General features: G+C 36.0%; 1 pseudogene; it reads left to right on the forward strand.

Annotated features, from left to right (window-relative positions):
* Window positions 1-648: 648 nt before the first annotated feature.
* LOC101148127 (protein Red-like) lies at window positions 649-21,185 on the forward strand (annotated as a pseudogene).
* Window positions 21,186-22,050: the final 865 nt, after the last annotated feature.

The raw sequence follows: 22,050 nt of genomic DNA on the forward strand, positions 1-22,050 counted from the left end.
TTAATTATATAACATATTCTATTATTTCCAGATAATATTATAAGGAGATAATAGGTGACATTTATTGTATAGTTGTTATATGAACTATAACATGTACATTTCTACCTCATTTTATCTTGATATTTATCCTAAGCAATATGTTTTTCTCATTATCCTCCTTTTATAGATGAAGAAACTGAGGCACAGAAGGGTTCAGAAATTTGTTCAGGAACACAAAGACAGTAAGTGGAAGAACTGGTATTTTATCTTTGACTATCTTAGCCTGGAGGAAATGCCTCTCTGGACTATACTCTGTTGCCTCTCAATAAATATCATGGTAGTTCCAGTAAACACAGATGTCTGTTTCATGAAGCCAGAGGGATGATTATGTGATGATAGGGTTCGGAGAGGCAGAGGGTGTTCCTAAGAAGGCTGCTATCCACCAAGTCCCTCTTAAACCCAGACACATTAAAATTTTATAGATGTATATATATGTGTGTGTATATGTATATCTGCATGCATAAATATGTATTTACACACATGTGTATCTGTGTGTATGCATCTACATATATACATATTTACCATGTAAGTACATTATATTTTTATATATGCATTTATACGTGTCTATATAAAATAGAGCAGGTTAAGAGCAAATATACTCAAGCCGCTATGGTGACGCTTTTACTTGCTGAAGTAAAAGCTGTGTTGGGGGGAGCGAAGTTTAAACTCTCAGCCTGTTCCCCTGCTCAGAAGCGGACGACCTGTCAATCAGCAGGGAGGTACCTTACCCAGGAGTGGAAAGACAGTAACCTAACTGCTCCCTACCAATTTAGTTAGGGATTCGTTCTAACTATTATTTGAAGTGCCTAGAAATTAATGTAACATTTCCTGTGCTAATTTGCATTGCCTGCGGGCTGGAAGCGCCCCCTGTGAGGGCCACAGTTAGGTAGGGAGCTGTATCCAGGGCAACTCCATACAAACTTAACACAGGAGCAGCCCTTGTAGAGTGGTGCTGACATTGGGATTAGGATCTGTTCTATGAGACCGTGACCAGCTGATAAATTGAAGTGGTAATTTGGGATTTAACCAAACAGAGCAGTAAATGTATTAGAATGATGAAAATCCAAGAGGAGAAAAGACTGGAGGAACCATACAAGTTGGTGAGTGCGGTTTTGTTTTGTTTTGATTTGATTTTTAAATTCAAGGCTCTCCTTTTGCCTTTGCCTTTGAATCCTGAATTTGAGCATCTCTTCTGCCACTGCAAATATATTAGTAAAGTGGATTGCCTTTGTTAGTCTAAATTGCTATGTATTTGCAAATACATTTCAAGAGAATGCCACTCAAGAGAAGGCTTCTCTTGGACCCAAATCACAGTGTCTACAAGTAACTCTTGACCTTGATGCATCTGTGCCTTGTGTGTAATGAAAGTAGGTGCCGAAGCATTTGAAATCTTCCCAAACTATCCATCTCTTATTGATTCTCTTGTTCTATTGTGAACAGAGAGACACCTACACACTAGTTTAAAATTAGGAGCTCCCAAGACTGTGATGAATGAAAGAGACCTGATTTGCCCTCTGGGATTTAAAAGTACAGAATTTTCTCACCTAAGGATTGTTGGGAACCTTATTGTCCTGGCACATCCTAAACACATTCATTAATTTATTTCCTTAGTCTACAGATCCACAAACCTTTCTAGGATCACTATTTTTTTTAAAGCTCAGTTGCTTATCATCAAAGTGCTATATAATATTTAAGTGAATAGAATGTAATTTGTGAGCATTCAAGTTAACTGAGAAATACTATAAAATGTTGGGGGAAGCAAAAGGTTTCAAATTCCTTTCACTAAGTTAGAATTTGTGAAAACTGACTCACAAATGATGTTACTGAATATGTATCAGGGAAAAATTAATCCATTAAAGTTAAGTTTATTAAAGAAGCATGGACTACTGTAAACGCATAGACTGTTCTCTATTTCCACTGAAAACATTTCTTTCATTTTTAACACTTTTATTTTTAAAAGTTGGTAAAATAAACATTATGCTTACAGGAAATTTGTCACCTCACTTTCAAAGCAACGGTTTAATTTTAAACTGCTTCCTTCACCTGGAAGTTACTAACATTTGGTAAAAGCCAAACAATTCATCATTTCCTCTAGTCTAAGAATGGCTCAGATGGCAGGGGAAAATTTGTAGGGCTAGAGTAAAGCATGTGGTGATAAGTTTTGACTTTCATAGTAGTGATGGTAATGAGACTGATTCTCCATTTTATACCTTTTATTTTATTTTATTTTATTTTATTTTTATTTTTATTTTATTTTTGAGACCAAGTCTCACTCTTTTGCCCAAGCTGGAGTGCAGTGGCATGATCTCATCTCACTGCAACCTCCACCTCCTGAGTTCAAGGAATTCTCAAGCCTCAGCCCCCCAAGTAGCTGGGAGTACAGGCGTGAGCCACCACACCCGGCTAATTTTTGTATTTTTAGTAGAGATCGGATTTCACCATGTTGGGCCTGCTGGTCTCGAACTCCTGACCTCAGATGATCCACCCACCTTGGCCTCCCAAAGTTCTGGGATTATAGGCGTGAGCCAACGTGCCCTGCCTATACTTCCTTTAAAAAAAAAAAATTTTTTTTTTAGAGATGGGATCCTACTCTGTCACCCAGGTTGGGTGACAAAGCTCACTGCAGCCTCAAACTCTTGGATTTATGGGATCCTCCTGCCTCAGCCTCCTGAGTTGCTGGAATTACAGGAGAGAGTCACCACAGCCAGCTCCATTTTATACCTTATTTACCTCTAGGTAATACCTCTGCCTGGAATAGCAACAGTGGATTGAACAAAGTCTTCTTTGGTTTTTCATATGGATACCTCCATTCCACCAGTTCATTTAGACTGCTGCACCTTTGTGCATTCAATTCTATTCACTTAGAATGCCTTCCCAGAGGCAGTTATGCCAGAAAGCATTTGCATGAGCCTCTTACAAGACTGCATCTAATTTTGTATTTATAATTTGCACTATTTATCTTAAAAAGGCACCCAACAATATATACGCATCAGGCCCCACAAAACCTCTATCCTCACCTGACTTACTTAAATCTTATTCATCTTCTAAGACAGTGGTCAATTTCTGCTTTCCTTACCTGACTGACTTGTACCCAGAAAGCCTTGTTATGAATCAAGAAAACAACAAAATCTGGCCCGCAAAAATATCAGAATATTCTTCCATTAGCTTTGTCTCTTCTGAAAAATATATTTCTAAATAATGAGAACCATGTTAGTCTGCCTTTTGTGAAAATATTACATACATACTGGGTAAACTTAATGTTTGCTTTAAAGTCCAATATCACTGGTCTGCATTTCACTGAGGTAAATGTTTTGTCAAGGGATGTCCTTTGCTTCCATGCAAATACATTATTGATTTCATGGTGCCTTCCTTTGTATCTAAAATTTTAGATATCAAATAGATTTACTTTTGAGTTTTTCACACTAAAATCTCAAAAACTGAGGTTGAACTTGAAAGAATAAGCCTTATACAAACATGAAGTCCAAACCGAAAATCTCTGCATTCCAAACAAAGGAAGATCCTTAGCATTATGAATAATGTGTCTGTAATATAATATATTCATTCATTTTTTCATAAAATGGCACTATATATACTCCTGACATCTGGCACATAAAGAACAATTTTGAGAAATACAGCATTTTATAATTCTGAGGGAGAGATTTCTTATAAAGTAAAGAGTTCTAATGTTTCAGAGAATAATTTGTAGAAGCTAAACAGCCACTTCCACTTTCTCAGAAAGCCAAGTCTTGACAACTTGTTACCTAAAGACATGTTTGCATTAGAAAAAAGAATTGATGGGAGAAGAGCAAATAAAAAATTCACTTTCCTTACTCCGTTGATGTAGAGCAGTGCTTCTCAACTTTAATGTGCATACAAATCATACAGGAATCTTGCAGATTCTGACTGGTCTGAGCTAGAGCCAGAGATTCTGCATTTCTCACCAGCTGCTGGTGATACTGCTGTTGCTGGTTCCTGGACTACGTTTTGTGTAACAGGGGCCTAGAATACATCTCTGTTTTATTCTTCCACACACTCCCTTCCAATTTGCCATTTTTTTCTTTTTGGGGAGAAAAGATCAGAAATCCTATTGCATTTCCATCTCATTAATGGATGTCAAGTGCTCCACTTCTTTAATGATATGGGGAATAATTAGTGTGTAAAGGAGAAGATACGACTAAGGACAAGATCTGACTCCTAGGTTGGGAGCAAGTAAGGAAACCTAAATTTTTATTAATAAATCTAAGACCGTGGTTCTGAACACTGGGCCTTTACAAGCTTTGGTCTCTTTATGTTTAAAAGCAGGGTGTTGGACAAAGTCTCACTGAGGCTTTCTGTGGTTTCTACATTCCATAATGTTGGCCATGTGTTTGCATGTGTCACAAAGGATAACACGTAATTAATCTGTTTATTTTGGCCACTTTAATAATCACTGCAGATTGTCAATCAACATATCTGCACAAACAATCAATATAATGATACTGCGACTTAGTATCAATTAGGAAGATTGCTGAAAAGAATAAATACTTTGTTTATTTCTTTCTTTGTGCATTTATTACCAGTTATAGACTTGCTATTGTGCTTTATTCATAGTCAAGGGTAATTCCCAAAAGGAGGATTAGAAGATGTGAATCAAGACTTGCCTGCACCACAATCAGCTATAGGTCTTTGGATTAGTCACTTAAACTCTCTGCAAATGGGCTTTCTTATCCTCATCCTAGGAAAGCACTACCTAGCCCACTAACTCACAGGACCATTAAAGACAGGATGGGACACCGTATACATGTGCTGCTTTTGAAAGTTTTTTAAAGTGTCTTGCAAATGCAGGTTATAATTTTTTCATTCCCCACATCTTCCTAAATAATTTATCAACTAGCAAACAAAAATACACTTTGCATTTTGTTATGCAGCATTTTCTTTTCATCTATTTATTGACTGAAATAAACACAAAAAGCAGGAAAAAAAAAACCCACAAGAGATGACTAAATGAAAGAAAACATTCCCTAACAACACACAGAAATCTATGGCAATAGATTTTCTCTGAAGAAAAGAGTCTATTAGAATATTCTTAATGATCTAATAAAAGAAAGAAAAAAGGCTCAAAAGTTTTATAAATCATCCTGTGCTTATTTTGTTATTAAGAGAAAAGGGAATTGTGTGGCAATACACAAATTATAAACAGAAAAAATTATGAAGTGCACATCTGCAAAGGAAATAAATGTATACTTCACTGGGAATATAGTTAATAACTGTGCCCACACCATTTTACATTGTGATGAAGTAACTACAGAACCATTATGGAAACAAAAAATTTCCTTGACAAAGTTGCATTTTTAGTAGACCCATAATATGTAGGATTGGTCTATTTTTCCTCTGACTGGATGAGTATAATGATAATCATACTAAATGTGATCTAGTTCCATTCCTCTTCACTGCTTTTCTAATGCTCACAATTTATATAATCCATTAAAATATGAAGCATCTGCTAACACCATCAAAGAAACTAGAGAAATTGTTTTAAGCATTTGTTCAGATTCTTTTTAATTCTAATACAAGCAGAAACACAGACCAGTACTGAAAAAAATAAATGAGGTTCAGTTGCCTTGCAATCTTGCTAATCTATCTTTGCTTGCCCTAAAAGCAAGGTAATTCTTAATTCTCTCAAATATAAGTTTTAGTCACATAACTGAATAAAGGTAGCATTTTCATAATACCCTTTTTCTGACTTCAAAATAACAAATAAGCAAACAAACAAAAAAACAGATGCAAGTTCCCTGAATTCTTGAAGCCTGGTTAATTGAAGTTTCTGTACAACTAGAAAACAACATTATTTTAAAATCTTATTCTTTTAGCCTGGTAGAAAATGTTCTTCATGTCTGTCCTAGAAAATGCAGTCTGAGGCTAGGAGCAGTGGCTCACGCCTGTAATCCCAGCACTTTGGGAGGCTGAGGTGGGAGGATCACTTGAGGTTCAAGGCCAGCCTGGCCAACATGGTGAAACCCCATCTCTACTGAAAAATACAAAAATTAGCCTGGCATCATAGCAGGCGCCTTTAATCCCAGCTACTTGGGAGGCTGAGGCAAGAGAATCACTTGAACCTGGGAGGTGGAGGTTGTAGTGAGCCAAGATCGTGCCACCGCATTCCAGCCTGAGTGACAGAGTGAGAATCTGTCTCCAAAAAAAAAAAAAAAAAGAGAGAGAAAAACAAAATGCAGTCTGATTAGCACAAGAAATTCTTATTTTCATACCTAAGGATTTTGTACTACCTCATGATCATTAAACATCATCGCTCATTGTCCAGAACAGTACACATAAAGATTTGACATGTGTACTATTTCCAGGATATTCCCTGGAATTTTTTATTTTAGTACATAGGGTTACTTTCTTACGGGTCTTAAAGTTAAAGAATAATTTTTAAACTATCCAATATAGTTTCATCTTTTTCTATTGCTGCAACTGTCCTGGGAACTCTCATCATCTTGCACACAAACTAGTGTTGCACCCTCCTAACCAGTCTCCCAGCCTCAGTTTCTCCTCTCACTACCCTCCATTTACTGGCAGTCATCCTTCTAAAGCACAGTTGTGTTAGATCAGCCCTTAACCTTGATTCCAGCTTGAGAAAGCAAGTCAAGCATTTATTTCCACTTATCCTTCCCTTCCAAGTCCCACTGAAATGAGAGATTTTTTTTTCCCCAAAGAAAAAACCTCTTAAGAGTTCTGGCAAATAAGAAAGCAACACAGAAGAAAATCATAAATTCAGAGGAAACTGATTCAAAGACAGTGGAAGTAAATTAGAGGAGAGAAGACTAGAGGGAAAACTGCAACCCAAAACATCAGAGGAAACATCAATTCAAGTTGAGTCAACAAGTTCGGAGTAGTGGCTGTGGGGCTGTCAGCAGAGGGAAACTGAAGAATTACATTCTGAGCAGCTGAACCATACAGATCTTTCTCTCGACTCTCCCTCTTCAGTGTGTAAAATGAATAACAGCAATATCTAGGTTTAAAAATTCTGAGGTTTCCCCCACAAAGAACCCCAAGAATTGCTTTTGAAAGAAAGTGTATGATATGGCTGATAAGTAAGCCTGGTGAGGGACTGGGGGCTGAGAGGGAAGCATGGGGAGCTTGATGTAATATTAGACTTTCACCCCAGAAACTGAGGAGAACACACAAGGATTAAAGTAGTGCTCCAAGGCCAAAATAAATATTCTTATTCGCCAGTTGTGGGGGTTCCCAGGGTGTCTGCCTGCTCCTCACGCACACCTCCTCCAGAAAAACCTGGCAAACACTCCACCCGCTGCTGCTTACCTACACAGCTACACAGAAAACACAGCTCCAAGATCATATTTGAGAGACACCCCAAGAGCACAAAAGAGCCTAGAAGAACTCATAGAACAGAAGAGTTAATGCTGAAAAGATATCATTCAGCAAGGAAAGCTTTTAAAATTATAACTAGTATCTTCAGAAAGAATTTGAAAGAATTTGGTATCCATTAAAAAGAATAGGCTGCCTTTGAAAATAAATAAATAAATAAATAGACACTCATCCTGGAAATTTAAAAAAAAAGACTTCTGAATTTTAAATATATATTTCCACTGAACCTGGAAGTTTGGAATTCCTTTTGCAGCAGTTGGAAGTTTAGTGAGATAGTATTATCTTTACATTGCCAAAGTCCAACCAAAATGCTTGGCTCTTCATTGAATAACATTTACACAACATAATACTGTTTTACTGGGTTAAAATGTGTAGAATTGTCCTGTGGTTTTTAAAAGTAGAGGAAGCCTTCACTATGGCTACAGAGTAGAATGTATATGTTATAAAACTTAACACAAATCAGAATGCAGAAAAGTTGGAGGATATGGAAGGCAGTGATGGTGTAAAATGGATGTGCCCTTCACAGTAGGCCATCATATGAGTAGCCTAAGATTGATAAGTTAGAAAATAAAGAATACTTTTACCACCTCACAATACAATTGAATAGAACAAAACGGGAGGGAGACAGAAAAAGAGAGAGATGGCAGGAGCGCAGAAGGGAAAGAAAGAGGGCAGGTAAAATAAATGACCTAAGTGATTTCCAGTGGCGAGGGGAGAGAAACTTTTACTTTTCATTTTTGTCCCTTCTGTACAATTTAAATTTTAAAAATAAATACAGGTGTTATTTTTACTTTTAATGAAAATTAATCAAGAATGCCAATTAACTGAATGCCAGTTAGTTGAAATTTTAGTGTATACAATTTTTCCCTGGCAAAATGTCATGAAGACATAAGATGTTTTCCCTTACTAGCCTTAAAAACATTTTTCTCATTTGTGTTTACTGCAAAACTGAAACCTAAAATGTAGTATAAAAATATGAATTGCATTGTAATAGTTTAACTTTTTTCTTTTATTCTTAAATTTTAAAAAGGCAGGTTTTATATACTTTCCTTTTTAAAAATTAAAATTTATTTCGGAGTTAGAAAAGACTAAGGAGCAGTTATGACAAAACTCATACATATTCAATATAAACATTGTTTTTTTATGGTATATATTACTCCAAAAATCATACCCTTTTTGTGTGTGTTTTGGTTTGCTTTTAATCCATGACATATACTCATTTTAGGACACTTTTAGGACTATACTGATCACTCAAAGACTTAGGATGGAACCTTTAGCTAAACATGCAGTTTGATGATATTTCACACACATAGAGTTGTGCATTTCTTTCTTTCTTTCTTTCTTTCTTTTTTGAGATGCAGTTTTGCTTCTGTTGCCCAGGCTGGAGTGCAGTGGCATGATCTCGGCTCACTGAAACCTCTGCCTCTCGGGTTCAAGGGATTCTCCTGCCTCAGCCTCCTGAGCAGCTGGGATTACAGGTGTCCGCCACCACGCCTGGCTAACTTTTTGTATTTTTAATAGAGGCGGGATTTCACTGTGTTAGCCAGGCTGGTCTCGAACTCCTGACCTCAGGTAATCCACTCACTTCAGCCTCCCAAAGTGCTGGGATTACAGGCGTGACCCACCGTGCCCGGCTGCATATTTCATTTTCGATGCTACTCTAGTGGTATGCATGTGTACATGTATTTATGGTATGTTTGCATTCATGTATCTACAAAGAAAACATGTTCGCACCTTGGTTGCCTTGGATGGAATTATGAATGATGTATGCCTCTGGTATTTATATAAGTTATAACCACTAAGAAGCCCAACTTTAAGACATATATTTCCCAAAAAAACATACTTTTAACTGCTGTAACTCATGAAGCTGTTACAAAGAATTGCCCAAGTCGATTTCCTATATTCTTGAGAGTACCTGAGCCGCTGATACAAAGCACTGCCATCTCATCATGGGAAAGGTTATAGCTTTACATACCTCACAGTTTCCAAGCCCAGAAAATACAAGACAGCCTTCTACGGATTATCACCTCCCATCACCAATCAGAGAGACAAGAGTGTGTCCCACATTACATCTATGTTCCAATCCAAGATGCCTTTTCTAGGACTTGAAATCAAATCACCATTTCACAGCTGGTAAAACAGAATGAAGCCATGTGGTTCAAACGGAAAGACACTTGCCCTTGTCTCATATTAGCTGTCACTCTTTAGGGGCTCTAGGCATCCATCAAGTATCATTCCCTTTTTAAAAGAGACTAATTAAAAGAAAAATCTAAAACAAATTATAAGAATTCCGAGACTGACTCCTGATGTTGACAAGGGACAATATGTGGAAAGACAATGGAGAAGAAAGATACTATTTTTCTTTATTGTTGAGAAAAAATATAACAAGTTAATCAAATCATGTCTAGTATGTATGAATCTGTGCTTTACATTATGACAGATACAAAGTAATATATGGCACCATCACCATGGAAAAGGAACCTTAAAAATCAGTTGATGAGATGGTAACTACAGATAAATAAAAAAAATTATTGCAACATGTCAACAGTGTGTACCAAATAAATGGTCCAGACTACAGGACCTCAGGGAAGAAGAAAGAAAACTATTATTATTTATCAGATGCCAACCATTTGCCAAGATTATTATATAAATACATTTAATTCTCACAACAATACAGAATTAATATTAAAATTTCCACTTTCAAAGTTGGAGTAAATGAAGTTACTAAATTAGAGTTAACTAAATTGACCAAGGTCATGCAGCTTGTCTGTTTTGTATTCCAACCAAATTTGTTAGACTCAAAAGCTTACTTTTTCATTTAAAACCCAGTTTGTGCAGAGTGAGGAGCTAACATTTTGAAGCAATGGTGACATATGAAATTGGAACTTGAAGGACTGATAGAAACTGGACAGGTGGAAAAGGGGAAGGGAGAATTAAAGGGCATTTTAACAAGGGGAAAAGTGTGAGCAAAGAAATGCACAAGGTGTATTTGGAAACACAGTAATTCAAAGATTTGTGTAGGTAAAGTGTAAGACAAGGGCAACAAGTCGGGTTAAAACCCAATTCTCCAGAGTCTTAAGTGCCCAGGTGTGGTGGTTCAATTCTGACTTTTAAGGCAATAAAGAGCCAATAAAACTCTAAAGCAAAGTGGAAGTTCCAAGTTGAGGCAATGATATATGATTCTCCCAAGAAGCATACAGAATGTATTAGGATGGAAAAAAGACAGGAGAGGAGTGGTATGAAGAGGTCTGGGGGCTACTGTTATGACTATAGGTGTCACAAACACTGAGAAGTTCACAGAAGCACCGACATCACTTCAAATTTGTCAAGTGCACACTCTGTATCTATTAAAACCTGGTTCCATTTTGATTTCTTTTTCTATTTTTACAGAAAGAAAAACACAACTTCAAATTCAAGCCCCAGTTCTAACCAGTAGGCTTCAGATCCCTGGAGTTACTGGGTCAAGTCCCTGGAGGGCTCCATATTTAGAACAGTCTGTTTGCACATGTGAATGGGGCTCATATATTTTGTCCATGCCCCTGAAACAATTGATGTACTCCAGTATATGGTGTATGTTTTTTATAATTACAACAGAAGAAAGCATTCTTTATGGAAATAAATGTGCTTTTTAAAAACACATTTCTGAAAAGCAGCAGGCAAAGCATTAATAACAAAGTGAAATGATAAACTGAATGGAAGTCTGAGAAAAATTCTATATTTGTATTATACAGGCATTGTTTTCATTCCTGGCACCTTATTTTTCATGTACATAAAGAGAATGCAAGCTACAGCAGGGTGAGACAAAGATCAATGCTGAATGTATTACTTGGCACTGGTCAGATGCAGTTTAATAAGAAAAAAATTGATCCATTAAGCTAAACCTAATTTTTGGCCGAAAATGGTTGAAATCTCTTCTTTATATTGCTAGCTTCATAAAGACCTATAATATTTGGAAGAAACAACTCAAGGCTGAGTTTAATAAGATTAAATGTATTGCAAATATACTTAACAAGAATCTATCAAGTTGTTAATGATTGCTATTAATATCAAACAATTTTTGTATAGAATTTTTTATTAGAGCAATTGTAAAATACAGCCATAAGAAATGCAATATAAAAAGGTTTTCAGGTAATTTGTAACAGCTACAATTGCAGAACTCAAATCTTAACCTACAAGATATAGTAATTTATTTTATCAAGCCAGTTTCTAACACAGTGCAATTCAATTTGTAAGTATTTAAGTGCTGGTCTTAGCCCTGTATAGCAAAGTTCAGAAGGAACACATCTACAGTAGGCAGTGGTGCTGGTACATGTCAGAGAATTAGGAAGTGGAAGATCTGGTGTTATAATATTTAGAATTATTTCTGAAAATGCAATTTAATTTCAAAGAAATTATTTTAATTTGCCTACATTCTCAGATCATTAAAAAGGCAGGAAGTTTCAGTTTCAAATTTCATAGAATCATGAAGTGGCTGTCTGGTTCAACTTGTCCATCTATAGACACAGAAACTGTAGCTACAGACTGATTCTGTAAAATAATCTTCCAAATGTGCATGCATTAGATGAATATTGAATTTTTTAGTTCATGAGATAAAAAAATGCAACTAACAAAAACTGAGGCTACAGAAAAATAAAATAGAAACTTGTAGCCATAACAGATACAAATACTTTTGTAAGTAATAAAAACTTGTATTTATGTAAGTAATAAAAACTTTGGTTTGAATGCTCTAAATCTTTACTTCACTTTATTTATATGGAAGTTCATGACTGTATTACAATAAATCCAGAAATACACGCATACACACACTCACACTTTTTTTCAGAACTTAAATAACCAATGTTTAAAATGGATCCATGAAAATTAGAGTATTTGAAAGGTTATGATTCATATAAGCAATTATACTAATAAAATATTTTCTAAATGACTGTATTCCCAAAAATTGAGAAAGGAAAATCATGTTCTTGTACTTACTATTTAAAAAAAATCCCCTACAGCCTGGGCACTGGGTGATGAGCTATGCCCTTTTTACCTCCAGGGTACCAATTTAAATCTCCTCTGCATCAAGAGGGAAAAAATATTGTTTCCATTTTAATGCCTGTCCAGTGTCCTATGCAAAATGAATAGGAGGTCTCAGTTCAGTTCTGAGTAGATAGATGCTTACATTATGGAATTGTCACCTAGGAGAAAGGACAAGAACTGAAAGATTATTGCGGGGAGGAATCCTTTCACCCTACATACAGTGCATCCCATATGTTGGAAGGACACTTAGGGTACTTAACAATGCCTTTCAGTTCACAGGAGGCTAATTAACTATGCCTCATAATTACAGGATTTATTACAATTTGTAAAATCTAAACATTTGCATGTGCATATGATTTTACATGCAGGACACCACCTTGCAAGAGCAATGCTAAATGGCCAAATATTGTGATCATCAGGTCACAGGGAGCTTAAAATACCTTTTTTCTAAATTATGACTCCTGAATATTTTAACTGTAAATAATGATGTAAGAACTCTATTGATGATTAATTTGTATTTTAAGCATATAAATCACTTCTTGGTTGCCATGCTAATACTGATTTAGAAAAATACACACTTCACCTAATATTGATCTGTTTTTCTAATTCTTCATCAGAAGGGTCTAATATGGTCGCTTTTGCAATTTACTTTCAAAGTTATCCTTTTAGGAGATGAAGTAAGCAAAAGATATTGAAAATCCAAAGTAAATTACATCGTACCAGTTAGACTTCCCTGAAGGAATGGATACTCCCCTGTAATCCGCTCAGCTCACAACTAATAGGCAGGGAATTCAGCTCTGTCTTAATCTTTGCTAAACTATGACTCTCTTTTTAGCACACAACATTTGTCTTCAGGACATCTATCAAATATTTAGTATATCTTCTAACAAAATTAAATTTTCTATTAAATTGCAATCTACATTATGAATCAGAGCCTTAAAATGTATATAAAATCCAATATTATGCATGGTACTTATCAAAGCATACAAAAAAGGGATACTTTAGAAATTATTATGCCCCGTTTTTAAGCTCTAAACACATAATTTAAAATGTACAAAGTATCCCCAGTTCTCTTGAAACTGGTTTGCCTATAGAACTTGAGCTTATGTAATTTGCCAGTGGGGAAAGGGCCTAAATATATACCAACAAAAAAAAGAAAACAACCCTAATCCTCTAAATGAAACCAGAACTTGAATATCGCCACAGGAGAGCACACAATTATGTCATCCACAACAAAGAAAGTGAAACTGAATCACATCTATCTATGCATACATTTATAATTCACGTATTATATATATGTATAGGTGTGTATATATATACATGCACACACAAACACATACATATAACACTTGCATGAAGGTAGATGCATAGGATATACATATTAATATATTAATGCTTGTAATACTATATAAAGAAAGCTAGAGAAGGATATAGCAGGTGATAAAAACTATTTAAAAGTTATCAAATTAAATGTGATAGTAATCTCTACAGTGAAAGCAATGCCAGAATATGAAAAGCTTACTGGGCTACCTATCCCTCAACGTCATCTAGAGAAAAACAAATGGAATCCAAAACTGTAACCATGGACAGGGTATCCAGAAGTAACCTATGTTTCAGAATTCATTGAACTGTGGAAACGAAATTAATATAAGAAAGCTTAACACTAACAAAAATACACAATAAGAGAAGGAATCTAAAGGAATAAAAAATGCTGAAGATGCTTTAAAAGGGAAGTAAGTTGGCTGGGCAAGATGGCTTACACCTGTAATCCCAGCACTTTGGGAGGCCAAGGTGGGTGGATCACTTGAGGTCAAGAATTTGAGACCAGCCTAGCCAACATGGTGAAACCCTGCCTCTACTAAAAATACAAAAATGAGCCGGGTGTGGTGGTGGGCACCTGTAATCCCACCTACTCGGAAGGCTGAGGCAGGAGAATCACTTGAACCTGGGAGGCAAAGATTGCAGTAAGCCGAGATCATGCCAGCCTGGGTGACAGAGCAAGAGTCTTGTCTCAAAAAAAAAAAAAAAAGGAAGTAAGTTTTGGAAATTGCTGTGTAGTTACAGGATATACCAAGCCTTGAATCACAGTTTAGTTTAGTGCATGGCCCAACATGAAAAAAAAATGTAAATGAGAAAAATAAAAATGAAAATTATTAACCTTCTCATAAGATAATTTTCTTCCTTTTTTCCATTAATATAAAGGTATATAACATTAAAAATGTTTCTCTGGTTTAAACTCATGGTCACTCTGGCTGGAGCCTTAATTCTACTTCCTAGAAAAGTTTTGTGAGAGTTGCTGTCAACCAACATGTCTCTGTATTCCTTTAAAAATTTAAAACAATCCTGTAGAATAAATTCGTAACCCCAGATCTGCCATATGTTTGCTACTGTTGAAATTGTTTTAATTAATTTACATAATATCTAAGTCTTGAAGCTAGAAATAAAATCCAGGTCTTTTGATTTTTAGTTTACCTTAAAAGTTATCTAAGTCTTGAAGCTAGAAATAAAATCCAGGTCTTTTGATTTTTAGTTTACCTTAAAAGTTAATTTTAAATGCTGCCTCCTATGACATTTTCTAATAATATGCAGTCCATTTTTAGTTAATCAGGGTAATGGAGACATAGAGGTCATAGATCACCAAAATCATAATTCAGACAAAGCTAATAAAAACACATTTTTAATAGAGTCAATGTAAACTTAGTTAAAATTACATCCGGTTGGCTAATTTAATTATGATGCATTTAGACAATGGAATACATACAACTATTTTTAAGATGAAACTGATTTAGACACTATACTATATATGAATATATTTATACATTTGTTTATATATACTTTCAGATTTATTTACATATACATTCACATGAATGCATATATAAATGTATATATAAATATATAGAGAAATATGAAAACATAGAAATACACTGTTATTTATATGAAAAGTATATGTATGTATATGTGCGTATATGTATGTGTATATATATATACTTCTGACCTTGTAGATACGTTTTCACATCTGAAATGATGTATACCAAAATAGAGTGATTGCCTTTGAGAGGGAGGTCACTACTCCTGTATCATTAAAAATTTTTTGCATGGAGTATTTATTACTTTGTAATAAAAAGATACTTTTTCGAGAAAAAATATATCCAATATCAGGATAGTCTATTTTGGTCTTGTTTTGCTAGCTAATCATGGCTCTAATTTCCTCCTCTCCAAACACTTTCATTTCAGTGTCACAAATGCTGGCTCCAACACATTAACTTATTCTTATCAACTTGTTAAATGTGAGTCCCACGTTGTTGTTTTGATCAGGTTAACCAAACAGAATATTCGTCAAAATCACCTTCCATTCAGAAACCATCAAGAAACACCTTGCCTTGTCCACCCAGGTTAACCCTGACGCAGACATTCCCTATGCCCTTTGTTGACTATTGGGAGACAGCATTGCTTTGTCAAGGTCACCATGAGAAGAGGGCCTTTTCATGGCTTTAGGGCTTTGTCTCTTTGTTTTTGTTTTTCAGCTTACTTGAAGAACATAACCATATTCAAAATAAATTAATTTATATTTTCTTTTTCAAATTAAAAAAGTCTTCCTCTATTTTAAATTATAATGCAAATTGTGTAACACTTTCCCCCTCCTCTAATGTTTGACAATTTCAAGATTTTTTCTAATGTTAAGCATTATCCTTTTAAGATTAGGTTGAGAATATTTTAACTGTACGGCTACTCATCTGATAGGTAGATGGCGTAGACTTTTGCACGAAGCAGGAGGTATTGTATAGCATTTATTAGTTAATATGTATTTCTAAACAAATGTCTTCTGATATCTAGAATGTTCATTTTTAATAACTTTATAATTATTATATTTTATGTTTAACCATAGTAAAGTTGCAAATTTGATTACATTTCAATTAATTTTATTTTTTGACCAATGCCTCTCTTCCATCATGACCTAACACAATGCCATATAAGTAAGTTGAGTTGAATAGATAGTATAGATGCATAAGGGGAGGCATTTTGAGAATCTATCGGTTTATAAAGTCGTCATCCCAACCCTTCAATCCTTTCTGCTTCTTCTCCACTGAGAATATAAGAGACTAAAAGTAGAACTACTATTTGATTCAGCAATCATACTACTGGTTATCTACCCAGAGGAAAAGAAGTCATTATTCAAAAAAGATACTTACACACATGTTTATAACAGCACAATTCACAACTGCAAAATCATGGAACCAACCCAAATGTCCATCAATCAACAAGTGGATAAAGAAACTGTGATATATATATACACACACACACACACACACATACATATATACACACATACACAATAGAATACTACTCAGCCATAAAAAGGAATGAATTAACAGCATTTGCAATGACCTGGATGAGACTGGAGACTATTATTCTAAGTGAAGTAACTCAGGAATGGAAAACCAAACATGGTATGTTCTCACTGATATGTGGAAGCTAAGATACAATGACACAAACGCATAAGAATGATACAATGGGCCGGCACGGTGGCTCACACCTGTAATCCCAGCATTTTGGGACCCCGAGGTGGGTGCATCATTTGAGATCAAGAGTTCAAGACCAGCCTGGCCAACATGGTGATAACCCGTCTCTATTAAAAATACAAAACTTAGTCGGGCATGGTGGCAGGCACCTGTAGTCCCAGCTATTCGGGAGGCTGAGGCATTGAGAATGTATGAACCTGGGAGGCGGAGCTTGCAGTGAGCTGAGATCGCACCACTGCACTCCAGCCTGGGCGACAAAGCAAGACTCCGTCTCAAAAAAAAAAAAAAAAAGGAATGATACAATGGACTTTGGGGACTTAGGGGGAAGAGTGGGAGGGAGGCAAGGGATAAAAGACTATATATGGTGCAGTGGGTGCAGTGTATACTGCTTGGGTGCTTGGTGCACCAGGAGCTCACCAATCACCACTAAAGAACTTACTCATGTAAACAAATACAACCTGTACCCTAATAACAATAACTTATGGAAAAATAAAATTTAAAAAAATGAATTTTAAAAAAAGATAAGAGAAAGAAAGTGAGAAAGAGAATTTTTTATTCGTTGGTTTGGGTGTATCTAGAACATTGTTAATTAGCTGCTCAAAATATTTGCAAACGATATATTATTTTACTTAACATTAGTTTTTCCCTCAACCACCAAAAACAGATTTAAGGAATTTTAGTGGTAAAAATGAAAATAGGATACTGAAATGCTAAGTGTAGACAAAGTCTTAGCAGTAATTCCTATAGGTTTGTAAGTGTATCAAGAGTATTTTCAGAATTATTTATCCATGTTGACCCAGCACTTTTGGATGGGGTCTAATTAAAGCTGTCAAACGTTATTGTAATTAGTCCCTAAAATTAACTATAATCAAAATGGCTAAGGATAAATATATATTAACAACTACATATGTTTAATCAGTAATACCACTTAATTTGGTCATTTTAACATAGAGTATATATAAATGTTTATTTCAATTATTGAAACACATAGCTATCCATAGCCCTTCAGGATTTTATACATATATAATTTTTACACATCTTTACATATACCTATAGTGTTATGAACACCTATAAAATTGTCTTAAAATATTTATAATCTTACTTATTTGGCATAGTCATATAGCACTGGCATATGTTAAAAAAAAGTTACAAATGAAAATTCCTGAACAGTATTCCTGAATGAAATAAAGAGCACATAAAAGAAAAAGGGGAATGTGGCAGTCATATAGAATGCTTGCAGACCCCAGGAATGAAAAATTAAATGGAATAAAACAAAGAAAGAGGTTGAGTGGGAAAAGCAAAGGGGAAAAAAAGGAAACTAGATTATAAATTCCTCCAGCTAATTATCCTTATTTTCTAGTTATTTTGTATTTACCCTCAGCACATACATTGCGTTTAAAATATGGTGGGCTCTTAATAAATGTGGCTGACTCATTGGGAAGATAAAGGAAGGAACATATCAGCTAAGTCAGAGGGAGGAAAGGAATGTGTGGCCAATAAACAAAGTTAAAATTGTTCAATCTCTGTATTACCTAACAGATATTTTCACTCCCACATCACTGATGACATTTTATTGGTTTTTATTTTTTATATCCCCAGATTAATAGCTTAATCATTAACTATTAAGACAGGCACATTTTCCTTACCATGCAGACAACTAAGTTTCCAAAAGAAAACTGGATCTCAGCATCTTATCCAAAGACAAACAAATAAAAATAAAACTACAAGAAACACAGATAGTAGGTTGGAGACTCGATTGTTGATGACAGCGGAAGAATGATAACAAAATTCCGGAGCGAGATAGTGAGCCGTTCTCCAACCCTTTGGCCCCTGATGGCCACGATGTGGATGAACCTCACTCCTTTCACCAATCAAAACTCACCAATGAAGACTTCAGGAAACTTCTCATGACCCCCAGGGCTGCACCTACCTCTGCACCACCTTCTAAGTCACGTCACCATGAGATGCCAAGGGAGTACAATGAGGATGAAGACCCAGCTGCACGAAGGAGGAAAAAGAAAAGTTATTATGCTAAGCTACGCCAACAAGAAATTGAGAGAGAGAGAGAGCTAGCAGAGAAGTACCGGGGTCGTGCCAAGGAACGGAGAGATGGAGTGAACAAAGATTATGAAGAAACCGAGCTTATCAACACCACAGCTAACTACAGGGCTGTTGGCCCCACTGCTAAGGCGGACAAATCAGCTGCAGAGAAGAGAAGACAGTTGATCCAGGAGTCCAAATTCTTGGGTGGTGACACGGAACACACCCATTTGGTGAAAGGCTTGGATTTTGCTCTGCTTCAAAAGGTACGAGCTGAGATTGCCAGCAAAGAGAAAGAGGAAGAGGAACTGATGGAAAAGCCCCAGAAAGAAACCAAGAAAGATGAGGATCCTGAAAATAAAACTGAATTTAAAACACGTCTGGGCTGCAATGTTTACCGAGTGCTTTTTAAGAGCAAGCATATAAGCGGAATGAGTTGTTCCTGACGGGCCGCATGGCCTATGTGGTAGGCCTGGATGATGAGTAAGCTGACACAGATATCCCCACCACTCTTATCCACAGCAAGGTTGATTGCCCCACCATGGAGGCCCAGACCATACTGACCACAAATGATATTGTCATTAGCAAGCTTACCCAGTTGCTTTCATACCTGAGGCAGGGAACCCGTAACAAGAAGCTTAAGAAGAAGGATAAAGGGAAGCTGGAAGACAAGAAACCTCCTGAGGCTGACAGGAGTATTTTCGAAGACATTGGGGATTACACACCCTCCACAATCAAGACACCTTGGGACAAGGAGCGGGAGAGATATCGGGAACGGGAGCGTGATCAGGAGACAGAGACCGTGACCGACAGCGAGAGCGAGAACGAGATCGGGAGCAAGAACGAGATCGGGAACGAGAACGAGATCGGGAACGAGAGTGAGAGCAGGACCGAGAGAGAGAAGAGGAAAAGAAGAGACACAGCTACTTTGAGAAGCCAAAAGTACATGATAAGTCCATGGACGTTGACAAAGGACCTGGGTCGGCCAAGGAGTTGATCAAGTCCATCAATGAAAAGTTTGCTGGGTCTGCTGGCTGGGAAGGCACAGAATCACTGAAAATTGCAGAAGACAAAAAGCAGCTGAGAGATTTCTTTGGCATGTCCAACAGTTATGCAGAGTGCTATCCAGCCACGATGGATGACATGGCTGTGGATAGTGATGAGGAGGTGGATTATAGCAAAATGGACCAGGGTAACAAGAAGGGGACCTTAAGCCGTTGGGACTTTGATACCCAGGAAGACTACAGCGAGTATATGAACAACAAAGAGGCTTTGCCCAAGGCTGCATTCCAGTATGGTATCAAAATGTCTGAAGGGCGGAAAACCAGACGCTTCAAGGAAACCAATGACAAAGCAGAGCTTGATTGCCAGTGGATGATTAGTGCAATCATTGAGAAGAGGAAGAAGATGGAAGCTGATGGGGTTGAAGTCAAAAGACCAAAATACTAATCACCAGTTACAACCAGAGACGCTCCACAAGGATATGCTCCCCACTGTTTTCTTTCTACAATTTCCAAAGGTTGCAAGATGTTTTTTTGTGGATGAATATAAAATTTTATTGTGAAAAAAAAGAAACCCAGATAGTAAAAAAAAGTTATGTCTGGCAACACAGCTTATTCAAAAATAAATAATCATTTACTGATGATGGGCTTTGTAGATTCCCATCATCTACAGATTAGAACATATAAGGACAAATTCTGAAGAGCTATACTCCCTTCCATCTTTTCTCTACCTGCAATGAAAATTACAGAATTCTTATTGAAGGATACTAAGGTTCTATTCTATTTTCCAGCCTTAAATAGAAGAATTAGAGGATACTGGTTTTTGTGTGTGTGTGTGCTTTGTTGTTGTTGTTTTTTTTTGTTTTTTTTTTTTAGAGAGAACAAACATATCAAAGCTGGGGCTCAAGTATTCAGCCAAGAGAGAAATTATTTGCCAGAATACTTGGCTTTAAAAAATGCTTAAAAATATGCATCCCCTCTTTCCAAGACCACCACCTGCTGCTGTTCTTATAGGAAGGTACGAGAGGGAATCTGTCAACCTACTTTGGCAACCAAAGACCACATGAAAAAGTAAAGTATCCTTCAGGAAAACAGCCCCAGTACATTTTTTCGAAATAATCAGATCCAGGACTCTGAATTGCAAAATGTTCTGCATTTATGGAAACATAAAAATTTTTAAATTAAAAAATTAAGCTTGCAGTTATTTTCATTGCCATAAAGAGCATAATATTTCAAAGGTGACACCTCTGTTATTAACAGGCATTTGCAAAAGCTGGGAAAAATAACATTTTTTAAAAATTCATGAAGAAATAATATAGTTGTTTATCATTAAGAGGCAAGAATATTTGGAAGACAGTAGAGTCCAGTATAATGTGAGCATGGTTTTGAATCTCACTTGTGTCATTTGTTAATTATATGAGCATGGACAAGTGACACACTTCTCTGAAACACAATTCAGTAAAATGGGATTAGTATTACAAGATGAAATTCAGCTACTTAGGATCTCTGTCTCAGGTCTGTTCAGGAGGAAAAGTTGGGATTCGTTATTTCTTATCCAATAACATAAGTATTTTTAAAGAAGAAATATATGCAGGGAATTTCAAAGAACAAACGCCAAGTGCTTTTCAATCCTAAGTTAGGACCGTACTATATGTGTATAAATATCTTAAATATACATTAAACATTTCCCAAAGTCTACATAAGAAATGTTGGCAGTATTTCTTTCAGTGAAGTGAGACTAGAAGGTTTAAGGAAGAAGAGCTCAGGGAGCTAGATGTTATGTTAACTTTTAATTTCATTCTCTCCTATAATGTTTAAGCCTTTAACAATGTACATATGTTAGATGATTCAAAAACTAATATGAAACACAAATGAATTATTTTAAATATCAGCATGAGGTAATATAACTTTTTTAGCATATGAAAGCAAGGAATTCATGCTCCTTTTCTCACAAAAAAAAATCTATGAAACCAACTATAAAAAAATTACCAAAAATAATTCATTTTTTAATAAGAGATTAAGATGGCAATAAGGCCAGGCGCAGTGGCTCACGCCGTAATCCC

This window comes from Gorilla gorilla, chromosome 12, assembly GCF_029281585.2.
Source record: "Gorilla gorilla gorilla isolate KB3781 chromosome 12, NHGRI_mGorGor1-v2.1_pri, whole genome shotgun sequence".
Classification (NCBI taxonomy): Eukaryota; Metazoa; Chordata; class Mammalia; order Primates; family Hominidae; genus Gorilla; species Gorilla gorilla.